The sequence below is a fragment of the Taudactylus pleione genome, unplaced genomic scaffold, assembly GCF_031769625.1.
Source record: "Taudactylus pleione unplaced genomic scaffold, aTauple2 ptg000380l, whole genome shotgun sequence".
NCBI lineage: Eukaryota > Metazoa > Chordata > Amphibia > Anura > Myobatrachidae > Taudactylus > Taudactylus pleione.
Genome location: NW_028284781.1, coordinates 263956 through 290490, shown reverse-complemented (window position 1 = coordinate 290490; position 26535 = coordinate 263956). Strand labels below are relative to the sequence as shown.

General features: G+C 43.9%; 1 protein-coding gene across 2 annotated transcripts in view; it reads right to left on the bottom strand.

The window, feature by feature from the left end:
• Nucleotides 1–26535, bottom strand: part of DNAJB6 (DnaJ heat shock protein family (Hsp40) member B6) — an 87304-nt gene that overhangs the window by 60401 nt on the left and 368 nt on the right. The gene's annotated exons all lie outside the window — the stretch shown is intronic.

Sequence of the window (26535 nt, the reverse complement as noted above, 5' to 3'; positions counted from 1 at the left end):
CATGTGTTACTAAACAAGCATCACATAGTGTGGTGTCAACAGCAATTGGCTTAGTTTGTTGTTACATTTAGAACAACCAAACATTTTCTGATAATTGGTATACACACACAGCCACTCAAACAGAATCAGTACAGAGACAGAAGGCTAGTGGGAAACAGAGGAGGAGGTTCACACCACTCCCTCCCAATAATTCAGATTCCCTGGACCTTGTACACCCCAGTGTTATCTTCACAGACCCTTTTGGAAAGGATCCTGTAGAAGGGGTGTGTGCCAGGAGATCATCCTTCTGCCCACACTGTGTGGCTTCTGCACTCTCCTGTAATGTGGAGAGATGCAGGTAGTGTGTTACAAACGGCAGCCACGCTGTTGTAACAGCCGCTTGCCGCATATAAAGAGAGAGCCCGCTCATTAGACTCCGCCCCCTTCCTCCACCTGAGGCATGCAGTATGGCTGCTTAACGCTGGTCATATATGAACTTCCCCGCTACTTGCCGCTCTACTAGCGGGGAGAGGGGAGCCTGTGTACCGCTGGCTGCAGCACCTGTCAGTCCCTCTACAGCCCGCGATGTTCTAAACTAGCGGGGAGAGGGGAGACTTAGTAGACAAAAAGCAGCGCTGTAGCGCTGCTCTAAACCAGCGCCGGGAAGCAGTGCAGGGAGACGGGGGATGCGCAGCTGAGTGTACTCACTGCGCTCCCTCAGAGGTCTCTTCTCTCGTTCAGCTCAGCACTTCTTCTTCTTGTGACCTTGTCACTGTGTAGAAAAGTGCTGTGGCGATAAGGAGGTGTCAGTTGCTTTTAGGATAAGCACTGTGCACTCCTTCCTGCTCTACTAAAGACAGGGCGCCAGGTACCCGGACCCCACCTTTAGAGAGGTGGCGAAGGGTACCTAATATAGTGTAAAAGATGTAGTAAAAAAAACTAACCTAAATTAAAATAAAAATGAAATGTAATGCTGGAGCACAGCAGATTGTGACCAGCTCCATGAGGCACATTTTCTAAACTGAGGGCTGGTGAGGAATAGAGGGGGAGGAGCTTCACACTTCTAAATTATTTAAAGTGCCAGCTCCAGCTATCCACGCCTCAATACCCCAGCGTAAGCACCTCCAGTGTCCCCTAGTGGATGAAAGAGAAAAACAAAGTTAGAGTGATTGAAAGGCACCAAGGTTTAAAAAATATATCCCACATTACTCACATTGGGGGCGATTCAATTCTTACGTGGGAATTTAGCCCCCATGAACTTAAGTCCCACGCCAGCCACCATTTCCCGCGATAATGTCCGGGTTTAGCTCATTAAGCTGCAGCTCACTGGCCGAGTGCCAGACACAATGCAGCTGTCAGGTCACATGAGTAGACCAGAAACTCTACTAAACGTGAATGCTAGCACCTTAGGAGGGTGCAAGCAGAAATACGTGATAAGTGCAGCTAAAGGGGCTAATCGCAGGAAGTAACTTCCCATGTAAGAATTCAAATCAACCCTTTTATTTGAGCTAGTTATTAAAATATTAATACTTGAATCTTTGTTACATTCACTTTTGGCTGTTACTATTCCCATTTATAAAGAAACAATGAGGACAAGCATGCTGGCACTACAATCTAGATATTGCTGTCTAACGGTTTATCCTAATCAGCATGGCGTCATGTTACAGCGAGCGGTTACTGTTGTCAGGAATCTGTTTGTGCAGATAGATATTGGCACTTATTTTTAAACACCAGGGAAACAGGTGCTCCATTCAAGACAGAAACACACACACACACACACACACACACACACACACACCTACCTTTTCCCATAAAGATCCTGCACTCTCTGCTAGAAGCATAAAAAGCACACGGATACAAGGATCACTTCCAATTGCTGTCCTTTTACAGAATGGCTGCATTACCCTATCCACTGTCAGAGGTTTTATTGCTGCAGCTCCAGTGGCAAATGCATTTGACAGGTCACCTCAGCCACTCAGCTCCCTCAAGCCACTGTGCCCCTCCTGTCCAGTTATAAGGGAGGGGCAGAGCGCCCGCATATGTTGCATAGCATATAAATACATGAGCACAATGCCAGAGAATGCAAAGGGGGGAATTTAATGGAATGCAATGGACGCGATGTACCGTTCCTTACCAGCGCATTGCACCTGCCGGCATCACAAGATTTCATTTGCACATAAAGGTGTGAGGGAAAACTTGCGATGTTGACCCTACTGTATATGGCCGATGTGCCTGGCGGTAAATCACATTCGCCTATAGAGTCAAAATATGCAAGATACAGTTTGCAAAACAGGTGTACGTTAAGCTCAGCATCAGCCTCAATGTGCTTAGCAAAGCCCATCATGGATGAAATTCCAGAGATAAGGAGGGCTAAAAGCAAGAAAGCCACCGTTTCACTCTGAGGTACATCAAGGCTTTAACACACTGAGCAAGACAACATTTCACCCAACATACGGCCTTTCACTCATTAGCAGCAAGATGCTCCTCTTTTTGAGGCAAAGGGTCAGCCTTGCAAACCTATCCTGCTAAGAAACCTGCTTGTTTCTTTATTTAATAGGGAGACAGTCACCTCACACCAATGCAAACCACCACAGTCTCCGCATTAGTTAGTGTTAGGGCAGGTCCTAAAGATTTATATTCAGCTGTCTAATGGAATAACACTCTTTTCAGTTTTACATTTAAATGAAAGAATTCAATTGTTTCTCACACCTGTAGCTCTCTTTTAAAGTGATGAGGGAGCTATTAAATTGTTTTGGGTGCCAATCACATTGCGGATTCTTGCCCGCATCTCAGAAGTAGGGCTTTTAACTGCTGCACACCCAGCTTTTGAGCATCTTAACTAGCACTTAACACGCGAGAAGCCACTCTATGCGACTATTCCCATGCATTTTGGGCTCGAGAAAGCAGCAGTCACTACCAGTGCTGGGTTGGTTACGCAACATGAATAGATCCACTTTAAAAAGGAGCCCAAAAGGATTGAAAGCTGCAGCCCTAGACAGCCATGGAAGATGTTTCTCTCCTCTATTTTAGCTTGTCTTTCACAGTGGTTGTGAGAACACACAGGTGTGACACTAGAGAGCATTTTATGTAGTGTTTCCATACAGAGTCATTTTTCTTGCCTTCAGTTCTAGTACTAAAGCTTCCCATGTTTTTCACACGTCACTAAATAAGCATATGAAAGGCATGTAAAATAACAATGGTTCATAGCTTTCACATTTAGAAATCATGCTAGTATTCATAATAGGACAGTTAGCAATAATGAGGAGGCGGCTTAAGTTCCAACATAGCAGGGACTGATGTGAATGATTAACATTCGCTCTATATAAAAGCACTGCATATATTATTGTATGCAGTGAGCATACAAAAATAAAGAATAAAATATGACAATTGAAGAGAAGCATTTTTCTGTTGCATGCAAACATTTGGACAGCTGAGTGAGGTATACTGTTACATAAGTCTTGCATTTTGTCCTCTGCTTTAGATAGCTAGCACAGGTCAATTTAAGCAGTTTTGTGCAAAGCACCAGTGTATGGCAACATAAGCGATTTACACAGATCACAGAATTCATCAGTACAGATGTGTCCTCACTTGTCTTTGTTGCAGTTGCGTTAAACAGCTCCTCTCGGCACCTGGTCCCGGAAGACACTAAAAGCCTCATTTATCAACGAGTTTATAACTAAAACTAGTGATAAATATCACTTTTTATGATAAATGGTGCTCCAGCCAATCAGCTCCCAACTGTCATTTTTCTAACAGTTGACAGCTGATTGGCTGGAGCACCATTTATCATAAAAAGTGATATTTATCACTAGTTTTAGTTATAAACTCGTTGATAAATGAGGTCCTAAGGCAGGCCTGGCCAACCTGTGGCTCTCCAGCTGTTGTGAAACTACAATTCCCAGCATGCCCTGCTACAGTTTTGCTACTAGGGAATGCTAAAACTGTGGCAGGGCATGCTGGAACTTGTAGTTTCACAACAGCTGGAGAGCCACAGGTTGGCCAGGCCTGCACTAAGGGCTCAATCCAATTAGGTGTGAATTGCGAGTTTGTTTCTTTAAACTCGCACACTTCGCCGCAAAGCGCGCTCCCGAGAATTCTCCAATCCAATTAAAAATACCTATTCGCACTACTGGCAGCGGAGGGATGTGAATTGACTGCCAAATGAGAATTGCGAGAGATGCATGAAAATGTGGGGAAACCATCCTGGACCCCCCAAAATGGATAACTTTGTTAGCAGGACTGTATAGAAGGCTGTTTGTGGGTATTAGGAAGGTACTGTATGTTTTTAAATTATGTCAAATGGCTGATTTGTGGGGGATTTTTTAAATAAAAAAAAAAGGATTTAAAATAACAAAATAAAAAAACAACAACTTTTTTCGTTTAATCTCAAACTAACGAAAAATGCAAAAAAAAAAAAAAAGTAAGAAAAAGGGTGATTTTAGGGTACTTTGAGGGCACATTGAAAAAAAATTAAAAAAACAATTATTTTTCAACTAAAAAAATATTGTAATTAACTTTGGGGTGTCTAAACTAACGAAAAAGTTGATTTTGTGGTAATTTGAGGACTTTTTTTTTTTTAATTCCAAAAAAATTACATGTCATTTTTGGATTAAGCTAATTCTAAACTTCCAAATGCCTAACTAGTCATTAGGGGGAGGGGGGGAGGGAGTGTCCAAGGGGTTCAGCACAGAGTCCTGACATTTTAACCTTAAAATAAAGGTTTTCCTATCCATCTATCACCCTCAGGGAGGTGCAAGTGGAAAGTTGCGAATTCTCCCCTAATTGGATTGACCCCTTAACATTTCCACTAGGCTGTTTATGCAGGGCACCACACCCTGCCCCATTTCTAAAGGGCAGAAAGTACCCTGCCCTCCTTAGCGGAGCCGGCTAAAACAGGTGGGGAAAACTGTGGTGTAGCGATCACCGCCAGTGAATGGATGCCGGGCGAAATGTCAGTAAGTGCCAGGCACCAAGAGTGATGAAAAGGGGTGTGTGTTAGACACCTCCCCTTTTCGGTCGAGCACAGAAGTGCCCTTTATCTAGGTCTGGCGCCAGACAGAGTGAACACTAGACTCTGCTAGCGCCAAGTGCCTTTTTTGGGGAAAATGTGTCTAAGTCGCAATGTCATGCACCTAAGACGCACTAGGAGACTTGTCTAAATTGATATGTGACACTTGTATAGATGTGTGGCACAGAGTCTCTGAGTCAGCATGCGAAGGGCTATGATGCACCGGCCACAGCTTTTTTTTCCACACCAAGTTCAGTTTCTAAATTGTCGTACACAGATATACAAGTGTCGCATACCCAATCAATCAGCACAGTCTCCTAGTGCGTCCTAGTTGCAGACACATTTTTGGAATCTTGCGGCTCTTATGGCACTGAATGGTGTATTGAGGCTAGATGAGTGTGGCGAGCTGAAATGCGCAAAAAAGTGACCTGTTTGGGCGCCCAAATGGCACTTTTCGCAATTGCGCCCAGCACTTTGGTCGGATTTAGCAGTTTTATGCCCAGCATTGGGTCTGGGAAATGCAGTTTACCGCAACTAAGCCTCGATGCTATGCAGTCAACTGAATAGCATCAGGCACATAATCCAGGAGCTTCGTGAATACGTTTTACGTGCACTCCCACAATATATCATTAAAGGTATAAAAATTATATTTCTCTACTCAATAATTGGTCTAAAAAAATAATATTGCAACAGTAAAGTCGGATTTCAATATAGTCTACAGATGAATCATTTTGCTGTTGAGGTGCGGTTTCTTGATTCAGGTTTATGTACAAAAATGGCTACGCTTTTCCAGGCAGCCGATTATGTATGAAAGTTAATAATCAGGGTAAGTCAATTTATCCTCTAGGTATCAATGTATATGGCAATTCACAAATGTTCTAAAAAAGAGTGTGGTAATATTCTGTGGACTGGTTACACTGAAAAATATATATATTTTTTTAAATGGTCAATAAACTGAAAGTGACTGAGGTGCCCTAAACATCTGGTGTGGATAAGGAAATGTATTAAAAAAAAAAAAAAAAAAAAAAAAGGAGCACATCCTCCTGCACAATGTTAACTTATCTCAAATACCTTCAGTTACTGTAATGTTCCACGCACTTACCACTGAATGCAATTCAACCCGCCAGGGTAGCAAGTTTACCCTCGTAGGCACTACAGTCAATGGGGGGAATTCAATTGTTAGCCCTGAGCGTCTATTGGAACGATTCAATTGTTGATCTGATCTGATGCCCATTTGTATTTTATACGCCCAAAAGGACCGGATTTAGACGCGCAAAAGTGGCTAACAGTCTAAAATACTGGTTTAGGCATCCAAACTACCGTTTGGGCATCTAAACTAAGGACTTTTCACACTTTTTTCACACCTCCGGAGGCTGCAAGAAAAAAAGATGCGTGCCACAACTAATGGGCGCGTGATCAGGGCAACAATTGAATTGCTCAGATAGACACCCATTACTTAAGACGGCCCAAAAAATTAATTGAATTCGATATGAGTGCAGCAGGGCAAATCTTTCTGAATTAATTTCCCCCCTAGACATACAATTCACTTAGTAAGAAATGATAGATATCAGAGGTTTCCAAACTCCGCAATTAGAGTCCAGGTTATAATGATATCCATGCTTGAGCTCAGATGGTTTAACCAAAATTGACTTAGGTACCAATTAAGTCATCTGTGCTCAAGCAGAGAGAGCCTTAAAACATGGACTGTAACGTTGGAGTCTGGGAACCTCTGATATATATTAACTGAATTTATATATCACCCTCATCGTAACGCTAGTTTCTGCCTGTGTTTTTAGGTTTTATATAAAAGTGGAAATATATCTTAAAAATTAATATATAACAGGGACAGACAATTCAGGAGCCTGCAGGCACATTGCAGAAGCCAGGGGAAATATGTGTCCGTTGACATCGGTAGAAATTACTCCTGTCTTAATGCGAGCGAGTGTTATTTGCATATTCAGAGGTTTGGGGAGCTTCACATAATGAAAGATGGCTATGTTTATAATGGGTGATAATTGCTCTTACACACTCTAGACTTCATTCCAACACATCATAGCTTAAATTGATGACAGAACAATAACAATCGTGGGAACCTGATGGGTAATAGCATTTCCTTAGCCAAGTCTAGCTTAACATTTTATGAGAACAGAACATGGTGAACTACAGCCTCATGATGGAACTTGGGAACAGAGGTAGAACAGCCAGCAGAAGACTGGCTAGTTAGATGGCACAAGAGGAAGCAACACACAATCTAATATTAATGGGGTATAAAGCACTTTCATTTGCTAAAAACTATGTACAGTACACAAATAAAGCTAGCACGAAGGCTTGTCCACTATATGCAGGAAGTAAAATACGGTTACTTGTAAATTAGTCTATTGTACACTGGAGAGATTCGCAACATTTCTTTGGTCAGGATTAAGATTATATATGTATTATTCAACTGTGACATTTTCAGGTTAGAGGGGAATTCAATTCGCCTTGGTAATTTACTCCGGGCTAATGGATCCCCCGGGGATATTGGATTAGCCCCAAAGTAAGCCCGGATTTTTTTTCAAGGATGGGCTGGCTCGAAAAAAACTCCAGATAAATAGCCTGTTTTCAGGCGCCGCGATCATGTTAACACATAGGTCCGGAAACTTATCCCGCATTCTGTGTGTTGACTTACGGGATGGGAAAATGCGGCTCTATTTAAATAATCCTGGGCGTTAAATCCCAAGGCTACCACACTTTTTTCATATATAATGGAAGTTTTCCTTTTCATAAATCTACCCAAAATACTTTGGGCCAAAAGTAACTAAAAGGTGAGTAGAGATAAAATTTTAAAACAGGATTGGCAGAACACCATCCGATTCAAAAGATAATACCATGGTAACTCTACAAGCAGATTAACCACATAAAATGTCACATTTCTCCTTCATCCACTAGGGGACACTGGAGGATACACAATGGGGTATAGACGGCTGTTGAGAGGAGCTTGGCACTTTACATTTCTTCACAAGTGTCGATGGCTCCTCCCCCTCTATACCCCACCCGAACTCCGTTTTAGATTAGTGCAGAGATGAGCCGGATGCATGTTAGGGCTGTCAACAGCCAAATTTAGTTTACCTTTTTTTTTTCCTATCTACAATGATCGTCACAGGCAGACTGCATGCTGCTGCAGTCTATCTGCAACGTGGTAAAGCCGCAGCATCATGGGGTTTCTGGCCACAGGGTCATCAGGCTCTGGGGGGTCGCCACAGCAGCCTGCGGCTTGTGTCCGGGTCCCAACAGGCCCACCGCACGGCTTAGACAGCGGTAGGTATTCCCACCACCCTTGATTAGCAGGGGGTGGTGGGCAGTTAGGTGCAGTTCCCCCCAGCCTGGTTAGAAGCGCTAAGCCTCGGGAATATAATGGCGCTTGCCAAGTGCACATCAGAGAGCTGATTTTACTTATGGCTGCATCCCCGGGCCTCAGTACAGGGTTAGTGACTGCAGCACATTAGGAGGCAGAGAGCATATATTGCTCCTGTGGGCTTTTTTTAATATTTATTTTAAAATGATACAATGAAAATAGTAATTAGTAACATTTTAGGGAAACCCTATAGTTGTGGAAATCCACTGCCAACTTAATAAATCAAGGTGTTATTTCAATATAATAGCTGCATATAGTAAGCTACCATTAAATGAAGAAGAGTTTTATCTCCAATAGGCTGACGCCACAATAGAGGAAACATCACTGTGTTTAATAGAAACATCAGGAAACGTATGCTGAAGGGTTTAACGCTTTCATCATCACCATCTTATTTATAGGGTGCCACAGATTCTGTAGTGCCAGACAATCATTCTACAGATATGGCATACACCCATCAGTCATAATAGAATTCCCGTCTGTATGGCTCAGACTTGTTTCTCCAGCACATCCCACAGATACTCGATCAGATTGACATCAGGGGAATTTGGAGGCCAAGTGAACACCTTGAACTCTGTCATGTTCCTCTCCCCATTCCTGAATAATTTTTGCAGTGTAGCATTATCCTGCTGAAAGAGGCCACTGCCATCAGGGAACACCATTGCCATGAAGGGGTGCAATTGATCTGCAACAAAGTTTATGTAGGTGGTACATGTCAAAGTAACATCCACATGAATGCCAGGACCCAAGGTTTCCTAGCAGAACATTGACACGAGCACCACACTGCCCCTTTCGGCTTCCCCTCTTCCCAGAGTGCATCCTGGTAAACAACACACATGCACTTGTCTGTTCACATGATGTAAAAGAAAACATGATTCAGCAGACCAGGCCATTTCATCCATGGTCCAGTTCTGATGCTCACGTGCCCATTGTAGGCCTTTCGACAGTGGACAAGGGTCATCATGGATCGCAATTGCGACTGCGTACGCAGATTGGTTGATGGTGTGTACTGTGCATACTTATTCTCCGCAGTGAGTCTACACGATTTAGCATTGCGATCGCACTACGATCACTTGGTGGTGGCGACGGGGGAGCGGAGAAACACAGGCGTGCCAATCAGTTTGAACGCAGTTGCATGGGCGTGCATACATTAGCCACTGCGACGGCATACGCAGCTTGTCCCATAGGCAACAAGTTGTGATGTACTGTGTTCTGACACCTTTCGATTAAAGCTAGCATTAACGGTTTTCAGCAATTTGTGCTACTGTAGCTTTTCTGTGAGATTGGACTAAGCGAGCTAGCCTTTGCACCCCATGTGCATCAGTGTTTGGGAGCATATTTCTATTGTTATTTGCTCCCATACATTATCAGATTTTCCTTTCCACCAGACAGATTGGACAGATATAGGTGTGTACGCCGCCTAAAGGTGCCCCATCCACTAGACGATTAAGCTGAGCGATTGAACTATAACAATATTGTTATCGTTCAATCGTTCGTAAATCGTTTGCAAAAATGTCTAAAACGACCAGCGATGTGCGCTCCTGCTGGTCATTTAGACATCCATCACCGGGCAAACATGCTGGTCAACCTGACGATAACATCAGGTTCAGCATGTTTGCAGATGATTGATGTTCCTACACTGAACGACTGCTGGTTCAGTGTAGGCACATCACAGTCTGACAAACGACAGCATGATTACAATGTCGTAATCGTGCAGTCTTTTTCATGTCTCTAAGTGGAACGTTGGGTTATAACTGACAGATTGAATCCATTGACAGAAGCACATTACAACCCAAATAAATTACACTGTCTGATATTTTGGATACATCTTTAGCTGCTAATCATATGTAATTGGTTGCAAGTTCTATGTAGTGCCAGAAGCTCTGCTGTAGGCTTAATCCGGCAATGAATTAAAAGGCAAAACAATGTTGTTTTGTCTTACCTATTGTGTTGTTAAAGCAGGAGAGCACAACGCATCCAATGTACTCTCTCTCCCCCTAGCAAGCTTCCCCAAACAGCTCAGCACTATGAAGTATAGAGGAAGCCTGCTCAGGCGCAATTAAAGAGTACTGGGAACAATGTTGTCCCGTTCAATTACCCTTTTCGTTATTTTGTCGGTAGGACTGATTCAGAGTTGTACACAAACCCGATGGTTAACGTACAACTCTGATGTTTGAAGTTCTGCGCATTCCCAGGATCTGCACTGTGCATGCACGAACACCTCAACCTGATTGACAGGCTGAGGACATCTGGGGGCAGAGCAGGGGCGAAGTCAGGCAGAGTTCCAGAAAACAGCGGTGTGTCGGCGTACGGAAGACAGTGGCTGTGTCCCTGTGCGCAGCTTCACTGGCTTCAGCTGCGTGAAAACACTGGCCAGATGACCAGAGTCATCCGATGCAGTGTCTGAAGATGCAGCAGCGGATCACAGAAGCTTGCAGGAGGCGTGTAGTTACACAAGAGGCCTCCTGCATCATTAGCATATTTTAGCATCGCTACAGCCAATAGTGTACAACTCAGAATCAGGCCCAGAATGACTATTCATAATAGGTCCTGTTGCAAGAATTTGTTTAGCTTCTATAATGGGGTTGATAAAAGTGCAAGCACAACTCAGCTTTCTTAGAGTAACCTAGCTTTTTCTTTGGGTATGCAGTCAGTAAGTGGACATTTACCATTGCCAGAAGGAGATATTGAATTGTTGCTGCGATCAGGAACGAGTGCCGTGCCCAAATGCACTAAAGTACTGTGTAGCGTGCTCAAACTGCCGACATTTCAGGTATATCCGCTTACCACCTCAGGACAGTGCGAGCAGAGATCTTAGCCCCTGCGGCACTCCGACCAAAGACGCAATTGAATAGCTCCAATGGGCACCCATTAAATATCAGTTATGATGTCGGCATTGTTGACAGTCTCAGAATGTTGACATGTGAAATGTCGACATAGGGTTAGGCACTAGAGAGAGAATTAGCAGTAGGGATTAGGAGTAGCAGAAGAAAAGATACCAGAACACTGGAGGATCACAGGTCTGACCCAGAAGTGAAGGCCACACGACCTCCAGGACCCGGATGCCGCTGCAGCAGTTAGAAGCAGATAAGTGACGGCTAGGCCAACATGGACAATATTTTGACATTCTAACATGTCAGTATTTCATAAGTGTCTATATGATTAATGTCAACATATCATAAGTCACCTTTTACAAATATTCCCCTTTTCTCTTCCCAAAGCACTGTCAATAAGCTTACCTGTGTGATAATCATCTGGCAGCACCACAATCTAGTGGTGCAGACTAGTAAGAGGCAGGCAAGAGACTGACATGACCCCTATGTTTGAATAGAGACGATAAATCTGTCCCATACACTAATAAGCAAAGAAAATGTTTGAGGTTACAGAGGCTTAAAATGGGAACAAGCACGGTGATCAATCACAAATAGATTATATCTCCAGTTCCATGGACGTCGTTTTATAAACAATAGCTATATGCCACCTGCAATGACCGTGTAAGATTTGTCACCCTTACAGGGGCAGCGTTCACGCCCCACAGCTTGACTTTCCCGGATCATGGAAGAAGCAGAATGGTTAACCACAACAATGTCTAAAGGAGCAGAGCCCTTTATTAGGTGCTGCCTGCAGATGTCAGACATCACAACATCCAAAAATGGGCATATAAAATCTCTAAAGATAGAAATGTTCATTAACTTGGCAAGATAAGCATATTTAAATAGGTATTTACTGCAAGAAGTTAAAAGTTCTCTGGAAATTAAAAGGGGGAGACCAAACAAAACCAATATAAATGTCCTTATAGGGACTTCTAACTTCCTACTTATATGCTGCTTTTGGGAAAATTAAACTATAGCCTGCAATACATTGCTTTATCCTTCTAGCCAGCTCCTGTGTTTTTAAAGCAATGTATTTAGAATATTATATTCTGATGCTCTGGAATATAACATACCCTCTGTACACATGCAAATCCAACACAGAGAGACCACGAGAACTGTCCCGTATCACAGAGAATCCCCTGTATGTATATGTATCCAATGCAGAGACCAGAACTGTCCCGTATCACAGGGCATCCCCTGTATGTATATGTATCCAATGCAGAGACCAGAACTGACCAGTATCACAGAGCATCCCCTGTATATATGTATCCATTGCAGGGAGACCACCAAAACGGTCCCGTATCACAGGACATCCCCTGTATACATATGTATCCAATACAAAGACCAGAACTATGCAGTATCACAGGGCACCCCCTGTATACATGTATCCATTGCAAGGAGATGACCTGAATTGTCCCGTATCACATGGCATCCCCTGTATACATATGTATCCTATGCAGAGACCAGAATGTATCCACAGGGAAGATATTGTATACATATCTATCCAATGCAGAGAGTATAAAAGCACAAAATCATTATATCATCTACCCCCAGGTAAAAAAAAAGGTTTCAAAAAGGAGAAAAACAAAAATATACTATAGTAAGATACTGAACAAAAGTGGAGTGTTAAAAAAATAAAAATAACACCACACAATAAATGAGTATATCCTGAGGTTGGGTAGTTTTGGTACAATTATTGTCCTGACAAAGCAAGGCAAGATAACAAAGCCTCATATAAAAAAATGTCTCCATATGTAGTGACACTGTTAGACACTAGAACATTTAGTTGAATAGCAGGAAGGCACAAAATGAAGCACTTGCCAGAGGAACATGTTCTGAAGAACAGCCAATGACAAAGGGCTGCATATATTTTAAGTTTTCCCAAATGATCAAGACAACCAAATCCCTAAAACTGCACTATTCACTTATACCCCTTTCAGATATAAGACCCGTGAAATTTCCTGCTCAGACCCGGGAATTTCTCCCGTGCAAATTCCCGGGCATTTGGTCGAGACCCCCCTTTCACACTACAGCTTCTACCCGGGAAATTCCCAGATAGAACCCTTTCAGACATAAGCTGGGTTTTTTAGTTTTTAATATTACATGCCTCTCCTCTGCCATTCCTAGCCTATCCCCTCTCCGGCTGCCGTCATCATCATGCAGCAGGCAGCCGACCTATAGGACGCTCTGCACTGCCAACTCAATGTAAAAGCTGCTTGGTGCAGCCCGGGAGTAAATTCCCAGGTAGCACCATTCAGACATAAGCAGGGTCATTTCCCGGGACTTAAGTGCCAGGAAATTCCCTGGTCGATTGAAGGGTATAATGTATAATGAGGTATTGCAACATATTTAAAAACACAGATCAATATGTGCTTTATAGTTGACTATCGACCCAGTTCGAACATGTCAAAATCAATTTAACAATGTAAGTAAAGTGGATGTATCACAACCTCCAGATCTGCATTTCCTAGCAGAATATGGAAAAATAAATACATTTAAAAAGAACCTACCCTGGGGTCCCCTCACCTGGATACAGACTGCTTCATAGTTTGTCACAACCCTGACAAAAGATGGGGCTCGTGCAGAATAAGAAACTATCAGATAGGCTGCAACTACTCACTACTACTGTCACTAGCAACCTTCTCTGCGGTTATAATACAGCAAGGATCAAACCGTACCTAAAATGGAGGAGCACCAGGAAAAAGGGTTTGTAGTTCTTCATGATTCACTAGGGAATAACTGGGAATGTTGCTCTATGGGCTCGATTCAATTCAGCGTGATGCTGAATAGCCCCAGGAGGGAGCTCCCGGGGCTATTCAATTCAGTGCGCTGTTAAGTTGGAGTGCGCCAGTTCTCGCGACTTAACATGGGTGTTCAGACGCGAGAACGGGCATTCTCAGACTAAAGTGCCATCCGCATGGCTGTTTCCGTGCTAAGCCAGAAAACAGAATCGCAGCTGGCACTTTTGGGGGTGTGAGAAGAAATCCTTTAGTTGGACTAAACAGCGTGGTGAAATGAATCGAGCCCTAAGAGAGCTTATGTAAAAAGTCCCAAAGTAGTAACAGTCAGACAAATGACATCAGTTTCTGGGAGCTGTCTGAGATCAGTGCTGTTACATAAAACAGAGCAAAGCATGAAAAAATGTGCATAACTGAGTCTAAGTACTATGTGACCTCACTAAGGGGGGAAATTCAATTGTATTTGCAACAGACGCGAATGCTTGATTTCTGCTCACACGCTCCTGAAGTGGCAAGCAAATATTGGAAAAAAAAGTTCGGATGCCCAAACGCTTCTAAGCAGGACTTATGACTGGTTTGTCACTTTAAACCTGTTCTATTTTGGCGCGACTTGCGTGAAAACTTGCAACAATTGAATATTGCCCCGTCAGTTTAGACGAGCAATCGGGCGCGCAGAGAAATTTAATTTCCCCCCCCCCCCCCCCTTGGGATGCAAGGAGAAATCCGACAAATGTGCCGGACACGCAGCTGTTTTCCTGCTTGGTGCGGCGCTAACAGCCATGCGCCTGGCACTTTAGTCAGAGAATGCCGGTTACCACGCCTAATCACCCATGTTAGGTCGCGAGAACCAGCATTCTCCAACATAACAGCACGCTGAATTGAATAGCTCCGGGAGCTCCCTTCCAGCACTATTCAATTCACTTTGAATTTAATTCCCCACTATGATTTATATATATGAAAAAAAAATGGGGGGGGGCGGGGAGTAAATTTACCATTTATGAGAGCAGTGTACGACACCAGATCACTAGAACATATCCAGCAGCTTCTACGCCAAAGAATACAAACATACCAGAAATCTCTGCGGTATTAAGTGATATTCATAGGAAGCTATTTTAACTGTGGCAGTAAGCTCTTCCAGGTACATATTAAGTGTCACTAATCTCTCAAAAAGCATAAGAAGCTTCAAGCATTCTCAACATGACAAACGGACAGTAAAATAGACATATGTGCTGTGTACATTACAACCACAACTAGCTCCTGAAAGGTCATGCACCTAAATTCTGCATAAAAAAAAAAATGAACAAACCAACCAACCAGGGACTTGCGCCTCAAAAGATCACAAAATAGAATTGTATTAGAAATCATTTCCTTATCTGACTTACATGTCATGTCACTTACAAGTAGTGACAGGGTTGATAAAGTTTTTAGATTTATGAAATTTTACAAAGTCACTACACTACACACAGATTCATTGTCCTTTCTGGCTGTCCTCCGCTGCTACAGCTGCACTTACTGCTACAGTGAACAACAGTTACCAGGCCAATGGAGCACGACTATGGAGAAACATGTTAAAGCAGTGCACTATGCCACTGTGTATGACAGCTCTGCAGGTACAAGCACCAATGACTGCCGCAAAATGCCTCAGTGAGGGCAGTCATTCATAGCTCAACTCCAAAATGTTGAACGCAGAAAAGGACACACCCTGGTCTGCAGGTCACTTTAGTCATCATAACTATAAGGGAGATGGAGGAAGGTAATCCGTTAGCTATAGGACATATCGTGCTGCGGCTGCAGCTCCCAGACTGATGCCCGGAGCTATTCAATTAGCAGCCTGTTTTCTCACATGGTAACCCATAGATTCTGGGCTAAGTGCCCAGAGCTATGGTTTAACTGGCCACGGGCAGCCAAGTAAGCCCCAAATTACCTACTTACCGCAAATTTCTGATCACACCTAATGGGGGTACAAACAGAAATCTGTGTGAAGTGCAGCATGCAGGCTGTAATTGTAAAGCGCCAGGCATTTAACCTGGGAGCTACAAGTGCTGCAGGTAACTGAACTCAGCCCTGTATAGCATTGCTTTATTCTGGGAAAATAGCTCCGATTGGCTATTTGTTAGTTCTATGTGCTCCCAAATTCAGTGTTTTCCACACACAGACAAATATAAAACAAACTTCACTTACACAAACACACACAACTAAAGAGCAAACACAAAAAGAACTGCAATGCGCTAACTGAAATGGGCAACTCGCTGCGATAGTGTTAGATTCCTTCCACTGACACATCAGGCACATCTCTACTGCAAGCAGTCACAAGACTAGTGTTCATTCTAGCACCCGGCACAACCAGTGCAGTTCCTCTTTCCTGCCTGGGGTGTAGCTCTCTGCTTTGGTCCTTCTAGCACACTTTGGGCTCCATTAAATTAAACGCGAATTGAAAAGCGCTGGGAAGGAGCTCCCAGAGCTATTCAATTAAGTGCGCTGTTAACCCTGACTAAGGATTTCTTCTCGCATCCCACCTGGGGAAATCCGACAAAAGTACAGGCGCAATGTTGTTTTCTGCCCTTAGCGCGGCGGAAAGTTTAGTCAGAGAATGCCCATTCTCGCGACTAAACACCCTGTTTAAGGCATGAGGGATGGGAGAACCAACATTCCCCGACCTAACAGCGCGCAGAATTGAATCGCTAGGGGAGCTCCTTCCCGGAGTGATTTCATTCGCGTTGAATTGAGCCGAGCCCTTTGTCTGTATCTCAGCAGTGTATTGCTGCTTTGTGTGCTAAATGCACCAAAGCAAAGAGCAACACCCCAGGCAGGAAAGAGGAACTGCACGGGTTGCGACAGGTACAGGGTGCTAGAATGAAGACTACAGATTAAACCCCAGAGCTTCTAACACCACAAAGATCTGGATACCAACAACCCAGAAACTTTTTGTAACTTATTGCTCCCAACTGACATCTAATACTGTATTTGGCTTGTCCGATGACCAAGTTTGTATGCCCCCACTATGTTTCATACTCCACACAAAGGGGGGGGGGGGGAATTCAACTCTTAGCACTGGGTGTCTAACTTATGAGCATCTATCAGAGCAACTCAATTGTTGCTCTGATCAGACGCCCAATCGGATGGTGTTTAACCGCGTAAAGCAGCTAACCCTGTCTAAAATCCTGCTTTGGGCGTCTAAAGTCCTGGTTCGGGGCGCCTAAACGAAGGACTTATATATATACACATACACACACACTCACCCCCCCTGGAGGCATGCTCTTAATCACAAAATATGCACTTACTGGATCTCTGAGATCATTGTGCTAAGGCTATGTGGAAGGGATTGTTCCTCTTTAAAATTACATCTGGTCCCTTCCTGCATTTAATAAATTCTTGCTCATAGTCACTGACAATTACCATTAAACCCTTTTATTTCAAAGTATGAAGGAATAAAATAAACCCAACATCAAAAGCGTGCATAAGTTATACATATGTTGAAACAGGGCTTTTAACTTTTTCCAGCATCTTGAAAAAATGTAAACTCTCCTACACAAGCAAACAATTGGCACGATTCAATTAACGCAAACTGAATAGCGCCAGAGAATGACTGTTCTCGCACCTTAAACATGGTGTTTAGTCTCGAGAACCGGCATTCTCCGGGTGAACTGCCCGGCGCGATGCTGTTTCCGTGGCGCTATTCAATTTGCGTTGAATTGAATCGTGCCCAATGTTAGGCTTTTTGCGTTGTTGTCCAAATAATAAAACAAAAGTAGAATATACACATTTTACTTAATCTTCCCTGAGGTTAACAGTAATATACAATTAGGATAAATAAACTTGTGCAGCTCTATCAACTAATTATTGCAAGAATAATGCAGTTAAAAGAAAAGAAAATCATAAACAAGGAAATACAAGACTGTAAAAGCGCTGAGTGCCAATTGCAATGTGAAAGTAGTTAACCCACCAGCACTGTATTGATGTCATACTAAAACAATGTTTTCCCTTGGAGATATAAGCAGCTGAACTCAAAAATTATTTTACACAACAGATTTTTTGCCTACTTTGGCTTCATGCTGTGAAAAGAAGTTAACTGAATTAAGTCATGTGGCTTTGCTTTTGGAAATCTGCGCCAAAAGTTGTACAGGCATGTCATCTTACACAACTTTTACTTCTCTAGATCCGCCACAGCAGTAACCTAAACATTAGGAATTGTGCACCGGTGTCCGTTACATTTTTATCTACCCAAACTCCCGGGGCAATCGTGTTACTACTTTTGCATGTTGTGAACTAAATGTTTCCCAAAGTTAGTTAGATATATATGCCAACGAAACTGTAAAATTGAATCAAAATTAGAGATGGTCAGGTGGGGAGCACTGGTCCACTTGACATGGAATGACCCCAATCTAATAGAGGATATATTTACCACTGACACCATTAGTGTCCATGCTAGGTCCGGCGCAAGGGAAGGGTGCAGTTCGTCTGAAATATTGGGGGGGGGGGTGTCTTTAAGACTCTCCCCCTTTTTATCCCTCTTGGGGGCATGTCCAGCACTTACGGACATGCCAGGCTGCGCCCAAGCTCTTCCATCTCTGAATAAATGCCAGGCGCATGCGCCCAGCATCTATTCGCCAGCAGTGATCCCAGCACCACAATTTTTTTCCCACCCGCGGGCCACTGTGGCCAGCAGGTGGAGACGGCACCAGGTGTGTTTTTCTTATCCATCCATTAGCCATATCTATAATTTATATTTAAGAAATAAATATTTTTTAAGAAAGAAAAAAAAAAAAGGGATGTCTTAATTGACCTTTGTAAAGTGAAAGTGTAAAAATATAGCATCTTGTTCACTGGGGTTGGTGGAAGAAAAAAGTAACCAAACCCATTGTAAAAACACTACATTACACCATGGTTAAAATTACTGGTAAATAGTTCTCAGGAGACCATAAACTAAATATGCAACATACTATTGTCTATGAATTTACACTTACTAGCTTACGGGGCATATCCAACTGGCTATGAGGTTTTGCCTGCAAAAAATTATGCGGACTTCGTGACCAATTCTGGATTACCGTGGGTATGTGCTCTCCCGATATCTGTGGTATACAATTAAAAGAAATGGTTTGCGGGCAAAATCCTGAGGGAGGGAAAAAAAAATAATTTCCACAGCTGCTGAGGCTGCGTGCAGGGAGCAGGGTTAGTGGTAGTGTAGTATAGTGTGTACAGGTAGTGAGAACAGGATTAGTAGTAGTGTAGTATAGTGTGTGCAGGTAGCGAGAGCAGAGTTAGTGGTAGTGTACTATAGTCTGTGCAGGTAGCGAGAGCAGGGTTAGTGGTAGTGTAGTATAGTCTGTGCAGGTAGCGAGAGCAGGGTTAGTGGTAGTGTAGTATAGTCTGTGCAGAGAGCTGGAGCAGGGTTAGTGGTAGTGTAGTATAGTGTGTGGAGGGAGCTGGAGCAGGGTTAGTGGTAGTGTAGTATAGTGTGTGGAGGGAGCTGGAGCAGGGTTAGTGGTAGTGTAGTATAGTGTGTGGAGGGAGCTGGAGCAGGGTTAGTGGTAGTGTAGTATAGTGTGTGCAGGGAGCTGGAGCAGGGTTAGTGGTAGTGTAGTATAGTCTGTGCAGGTAGCGAGAGCAGGGTTAGTGGTAGTGTAGTAGTGTGTGCAGGGAGCTGGAGCAGGGTTAGTGGTAGTGTAGTATAGTCTGTGCAGAGAGCTGGAGCAGGGTTAGTGGTAGTGTAGTATAGTCTGTGCAGAGAGCTGGAGCAGGGTTAGTGGTAGTGTAGTAGTGTGTGCAGGGAGCTGGAGCAGGGTTAGTGGTAGTGTAGTATAGTGTGTGCAGGGAGCTGGAGCAGGGTTAGTGGTAGTGTAGTATAGTCTGTGCAGAGAGCTGGAGCAGGGTTAGTGGTAGTGTAGTATAGTCTGTGCAGAGAGCTGGAGCAGGGTTAGTGGTAGTGTAGTATAGTGTGTGGAGGGAGCTGGAGCAGGGTTAGTGGTAGTGTAGTATAGTGTGTGGAGGGAGCTGGAGCAGGGTTAGTGGTAGTGTAGTATAGTGTGTGCAAGGAGCTGGAGCAGGGTTAGTGGTAGTGTAGTATAGTCTGTGCAGGTAGCGAGAGCAGGGTTAGTGGTAGTGTAGTAGTGTGTGCAGGGAGCTGGAGCAGGGTTAGTGGTAGTGTAGTATAGTCTGTGCAGGTAGCGAGAGCAGGGTTAGTGGTAGTGTAGTAGTGTGTGCAGGGAGCTGGAGCAGGGTTAGTGGTAGTGTAGTATAGTCTGTGCAGGTAGCGAGAGCAGGGTTAGTGGTAGTGTAGTATACTGTGTGCAGGGAGCTGGAGCAGGGTTAGTGGTAGTGTAGTATAGTGAGTGTAGGTAGCGAGAGCAGGGTTAGTGGTAGTGTAGTATAGTGTGTGCAGAGAGCTGGAGCAGGGTTAGTGGTAGTGTAGTATAGTCTGTGCAGGTAGCGAGAGCAGGGTTAGTGGTAGTGTAGTATAGTCTGTGCAGAGAGCTGGAGCAGGGTTAGTGGTAGTGTAGTATAGTGAGTGTAGGTAGCGAGAGCAGGGTTAGTGGTAGTGTAGTATAGTGTGTGGAGGGAGCTGGAGCAGGGTTAGTGGTAGTGTAGTATAGTTTGTGCAGGGAGCTGGAGCAGGGTTAGTGGTAGTGTAGTATAGTGTGTGCAGGTAGCTGGAGCAGGGTTAGTGGTAGTGTAGTATAGTCTGTGCAGAGAGCTGGAGCAGGGTTAGTGGTAGTGTAGTATAGTGTGTGGAGGGAGCTGGAGCAGGGTTAGTGGTAGTGTAGTATAGTGTGTGGAGGGAGCTGGAGCAGGGTTAGTGGTAGTGTAGTATAGTGTGTGCAAGGAGCTGGAGCAGGGTTAGTGGTAGTGTAGTATAGTCTGTGCAGGTAGCGAGAGCAGGGTTAGTGGTAGTGTAGTAGTGTGTGCAGGGAGCTGGAGCAGGGTTAGTGGTAGTGTAGTATAGTCTGTGCAGGTAGCGAGAGCAGGGTTAGTGGTAGTGTAGTATACTGTGTGCAGGGAGCTGGAGCAGGGTTAGTGGTAGTGTAGTATAGTGAGTGTAGGTAGCGAGAGCAGGGTTAGTGGTAGTGTAGTATAGTGTGTGCAGAGAGCTGGAGCAGGGTTAGTGGTAGTGTAGTATAGTCTGTGCAGGTAGCGAGAGCAGGGTTAGTGGTAGTGTAGTATAGTCTGTGCAGAGAGCTGGAGCAGGGTTAGTGGTAGTGTAGTATAGTGAGTGTAGGTAGCGAGAGCAGGGTTAGTGGTAGTGTAGTATAGTGTGTGGAGGGAGCTGGAGCAGGGTTAGTGGTAGTGTAGTATAGTTTGTGCAGGGAGCTGGAGCAGGGTTAGTGGTAGTGTAGTATAGTGTGTGCAGGTAGCTGGAGCAGGGTTAGTGGTAGTGTAGTATAGTCTGTGCAGGTAGCGAGAGCAGGGTTAGTGGTAGTGTAGTATAGTCTGTGCAGAGAGCTGGAGCAGGGTTAGTGGTAGTGTAGTAGTGTGTGCAGGTAGCGAGAGCAGGGTTAGTGGTAGTGTAGTAGTGTGTGCAGGTAGCGAGAGCAGGGTTAGTGGTAGTGTAGTAGTGTGTGCAGGTAGCGAGAGCAGGGTTAGTGGTAGTGTAGTAGTGTGTGCAGGGAGCTGGAGCAGGGTTAGTGGTAGTGTAGTAGTGTGTGCAGGGAGCTGGAGCAGGGTTAGTGGTAGTGGAGTATAGTGTGTGCAGGTAGCGAGAGCAGGCTAGGGATAGTGTAGTGTAGTAGAGTGTGCGGGAGCAGAGTTAGGGGTAGTAAGGTGTAGTGTGACAAGGGTTAGGGAGCAGGGTTAGGGGTAGTGTAGTGTATGCGGGGATCAGGAACAAGGTTAGCGATATACCCCTATGAATTTCTACATTATTTTGTCCACCTCGGTTATGGCCAAAGAAAGTCAAAGTCTGTTTATTAAAACGACACCATTAATACATTTGTGTTTGTCTTACTATGATTATAGCGATTCAATCATTTGTGGACATTACAGCTCACATCTAAAGAGCCCGGAAGCTATTCAATTGTTTTGCGCAACCAATTGAATTACCCCCTTTCCTGTGATGCCCCCTTTTTCGTGCCCTAATGAATGGGATTAACCACGTTGAGCAGCTTTTCCCATACTAAGTGCCGGGCGGGCTGCAATTCTGTTGCACCAGGCACACGCAACCAGCTCCAAAGCGGTCCCCTAATTATCAGTGTTTATTACACACACGTTTTAACTTACTAATACTGCTTTTCCACCCAAGTCCAGGGTCTGAATCGAGATTTGGAACACAGTGCCAAAACGGGTCAGACCTTGGACATACTCCTTTTTCACTATGGGTTATTCCCGGTTGCTCCATTCACACTGCACATAGGTACAGTGGAACACTTCTCTCCATGCTGTCAGACGACCCAGGTTACCAGTTTACACTGCAGGGTTTCACGGGTCGTTCACTACCCCGCAAGTTACCTGGGAATCCATCCCTGGCCCCTTTTACATCTAGAAGCAACCCCCCAATAACCCGGGTTTTAGCTCTGGTGTAAAAGGGGTAATATTCTGCATAAACATACCAGGTATCAACTACTGCCATTTACCGCTGACAACAAGACACTGTAGTAAGCAGAGACAGGAAGACAGGCAAAACACTGGGTGAGATTCCAATTTGAATTAAGTAAAATTCCCTTCTTGATGCAGATAGTAGCAAGAGCCTTCTGTGCCAATAAGAATGCAGAATGAGCCATGAACCAGCTGACTGGATTCTCCCACTCCCATGGTACGAGGAAATAATAAATAGTGTCATATAATCCACACAAAACATACAGTAGCCTAGGAGTTAGAGTGTCCAGGAATGTCATACACTCCACCAGCAATAAGTAATCAGATAGGATGGACACTAAAGCAGCCAGCCACACACACAAATATTATAAATACACTGAACAACAGGCTATTAATATAAAATTAGAAAAGCATGAATGTTTCAGTATTTATTAGAGTAGTAGCCCAATAATGTTCATGATTTAATTCAAAAAGTGCCCACAAAATCCATTCAAAAGGCATCTAGTAACTTTACATAACCAACGACTTTGTACCCATTATATGTAAAACATCACTACATTCCTGAAACTTGTGACAGATCTGAGAAGGCCATGATATATGCTGTACAACAGTGTCATGCCAAAATCATTGGGTTAGCAAATTGGCTCTGTGGATGTGGGCATTATCCTGGAATAGACTGCTCTCATTATGAAAGAAATGCTGCAATATGGGATAATGAAGACCGCTTCTAGAGAATGACTGCACCCAAACCATGCCAGGAAAATGTGCTCCATGAAATTATGGAACCACCAGAAACATGTCCTGTTGTAAACAAACATTCAGTGCTGTAGTTGTACTTACTATGGTCCATTAACACTTCAATTTGTCAAGAACAAGAATAATTAATCTGCCTATATCACCTTCCACCATGGCTCAGTACCCATTTCCTGTGGCTCTCTAACCATTTTTAACAGTGATTGCTCAATGTTGAAATCTGCCCCTTCAACTGATATACAGGTCACTGGTTTTGTCTTGTTTTTCAAATGAATGCAGATTTGGCATTCCTCAAGTGTTTGCTTCCACCTTTACAGATGCTCGTTTCCCTTGGCAGCCCACTCTTGACAGCACCCAGCGTTGCTCCTGAAATATTAGCACGTTAAGCTGCCATGGTCACCGATGCTTAGGCCAAACCATCCCCAAGAATCACTCATATTTCAGACTAATGGTGCCCATCCACTAGAAGATTTAATTGAGCGATTGAACGATAACAATATCGTTATTGTTCAATTGCTTGCAAAAATGTCTAATACAACCAGCGATGCGCAGTCCCGCTGGTCGTTTAGACATCTATCATCGGGCAAACATACTGGACAACCTGACGATAACGTCAGGTTCAGCATGTTTGCAGATGATTGATGTTCCTACACTGAACGACTGCTGGTTCAGTGTAGGCTCATCACAGACTGACAAACGACTGCACGATTACAATGTCGTAATCGTGCAGTCTTTTGCCTGTCTTCTAGTGGATGGGCAGCATTGCCTTGCAGCTTGGTAGCAATAATTTCTGGCATAATTATTACACAAACACACAGTTATGAGAACACCCATTAAAACAATCAGTAAACAAATAGGAATGTTTGAACAACAAAATGCCCCCATACATCTGCAATGTATTGGAGCAATTCCCCAGTCAGATTTCCCTGGTATACCAATCCTTACTAAAATATGATTGGGATCAGCTAATAAGGGATTTTTAACATGAAGAATTTCACCGATTCCTCAAAGGATCGGCAAACATTAATGGCCGCCGATCGGTATTTCCAACCCGTGGATCAGGGAAACGGCAGACAGATGCATGGGGCCCTTTAAAGAGGTCTAACAGAAAATTGGTATGTCCACTAAAATTTACAGCAGAAAGCAACCAGGAACATTTGAAAGCGCTTTTGCATATTTAACAAAGTAGATCAGACAAAAAGGTATCAGTGACAAATGCTGTGCTGCGTGCCAAGATGCAAATATAACCTGATAATTAATGTTGCTGACATATTATGCACCGATTTATCACAAGACAAAAACAAAGGCAGCTGTATCACAGGAAATGCTCAGCACTATACAGACATTGGTGAAGGTGCTGCAGATCATCAACACAACTCTAAGGGGGCGATTCAATTGTTAGCATTGGCAGCTGTCAGTAGCGGGCGCGTGGTGGAGTAATGCTGGGTACACACTAGACAGATATATCTGCAGATCGAGTGATCTGCAGATGATGATTGTTTGTACACACTGAGCAACCATCATCTGTGTTTAGTGTGTAAGAGGGGGCGGGTCCAGCCTGCCGGGGGTGGGTCGGGGGCGTGTCGTCCCCCTCCCCGCAGCTGCATGTGTACGGGCAGCACAATTGCCGATGGACAGATATGTCTGCAGAAATATCTGTCTATCAGCTATGCAGCACAGCCAATGCGATATGTCGGTGAACGACGTCATTCACAATCTTAAGCTGGGTACACACCTAAAATATATATATCTGCAGATCGACTGATGATTGTTCACACACAATGAACTACTATCATCTGTCATCTGCCCGCAGTTCTGCTGCCCGGGGATTACGCCGCACCCCCCTCCTCGCGGCCACTGCTGCGGGTGTACACACGCAGCACGATTAGCAGACATATCTGCCATCAGCTGTGCAGCACAACCAACCCAATATGTCTGTGAACAAAGTAGTTCACAGACATATCGTTGGTAAACATTGGTCGAAGCACACATACAATATATTGGCCGTTGATTGGCCAATATATCTGCCAGTGTGTACCAAGCTTTAGAGTTTTAAACTGACTGAAGTTACTCCCATGCACACCAAGTCAATAATTAGTTGATAGGGTTGTTACCGACCTGCCAAATTCCATACAAGAGGGACAGAGCATCAGGATTCTCTATAGCCTCACAATACATTGCAGCTATACTGGGTCCCGCACATCCCTCCCTCACTTGCTGCCGACCTTCACAAACGGAGCTGGCAAACCACTGTGTGGTGCTGAGGGAAGCCGAAAGCAGCATTCTCCTCTGGTATCTGGGTGCCTATATACGGCATCTGTACTGTAGTTAGGTCAAATGAAATTTTCGGACTGTGCTGAATGCATTAGTCTATCGAGATGTTTGCAGGTAGAGAACTGAGCTGGTGGCGACTTACAGCTTGCTAGCAGACATGGACAAAATGGCTTTAGCAATGGTCCGAGTGCAGGCGCTGGCAATAATCTGTCCTCCAAGTCAAAACACCAACGCTCTATAAAGGCACTAACAACTATTCACAAAGAGGTACAGGAAAGGATGCTACTTTTTCTGCATGGGCACCACCAATTCGTATGTGTACGCTACAGCCATAATGCGACTATGCAATATATAGATTTTTGTGTTATGTACATTATGACGACATGTTTGACTGTAAGTATTCACTAAATATATTTATCATCATAGGTTATTCATCTATAGACTGGCATATTCTTCTCGTCTTTTCCTTAACAGACTACAAGGTTTGAATATGCAAATGCACCCAGCTCTGCTGTATATGTTATTTGTAATAGTTCAAGTTGTTTCACATACCCACAAGGGGCAGATGGGCTCCAATGGGAATTTTCATCCATGGCCAATCTGTGGTGCTGGGGGATGTTCCAGCACAATTACTTTGCATTACATGTCACTTATTATTTCTGCATGGTACCGCATTCCCTATATATGTTTCCTATACTGTATGGCAATTTGTAGGGTATTTGTTTTGTACAGTTTTCATTAGAATGTGCTTGGTATTGTGTGTCAGTCACTGGAACACACAGATATCAGAGGACAAAGCTTTATATTGTTGTACCTGGCCCACCATTATCTTCTAGTTCTGCCACTAATCAGATTATATATATATTTTATAGCAGCAGTAATTATATATGGAGCAGCAGTAATTATATATGGAGCAGCAGTGAGAGGAGACCATATGTGTCTCCATTACACCCCAATTTACAATGCCAGCACCCTGCTCCCTACGATCCCACC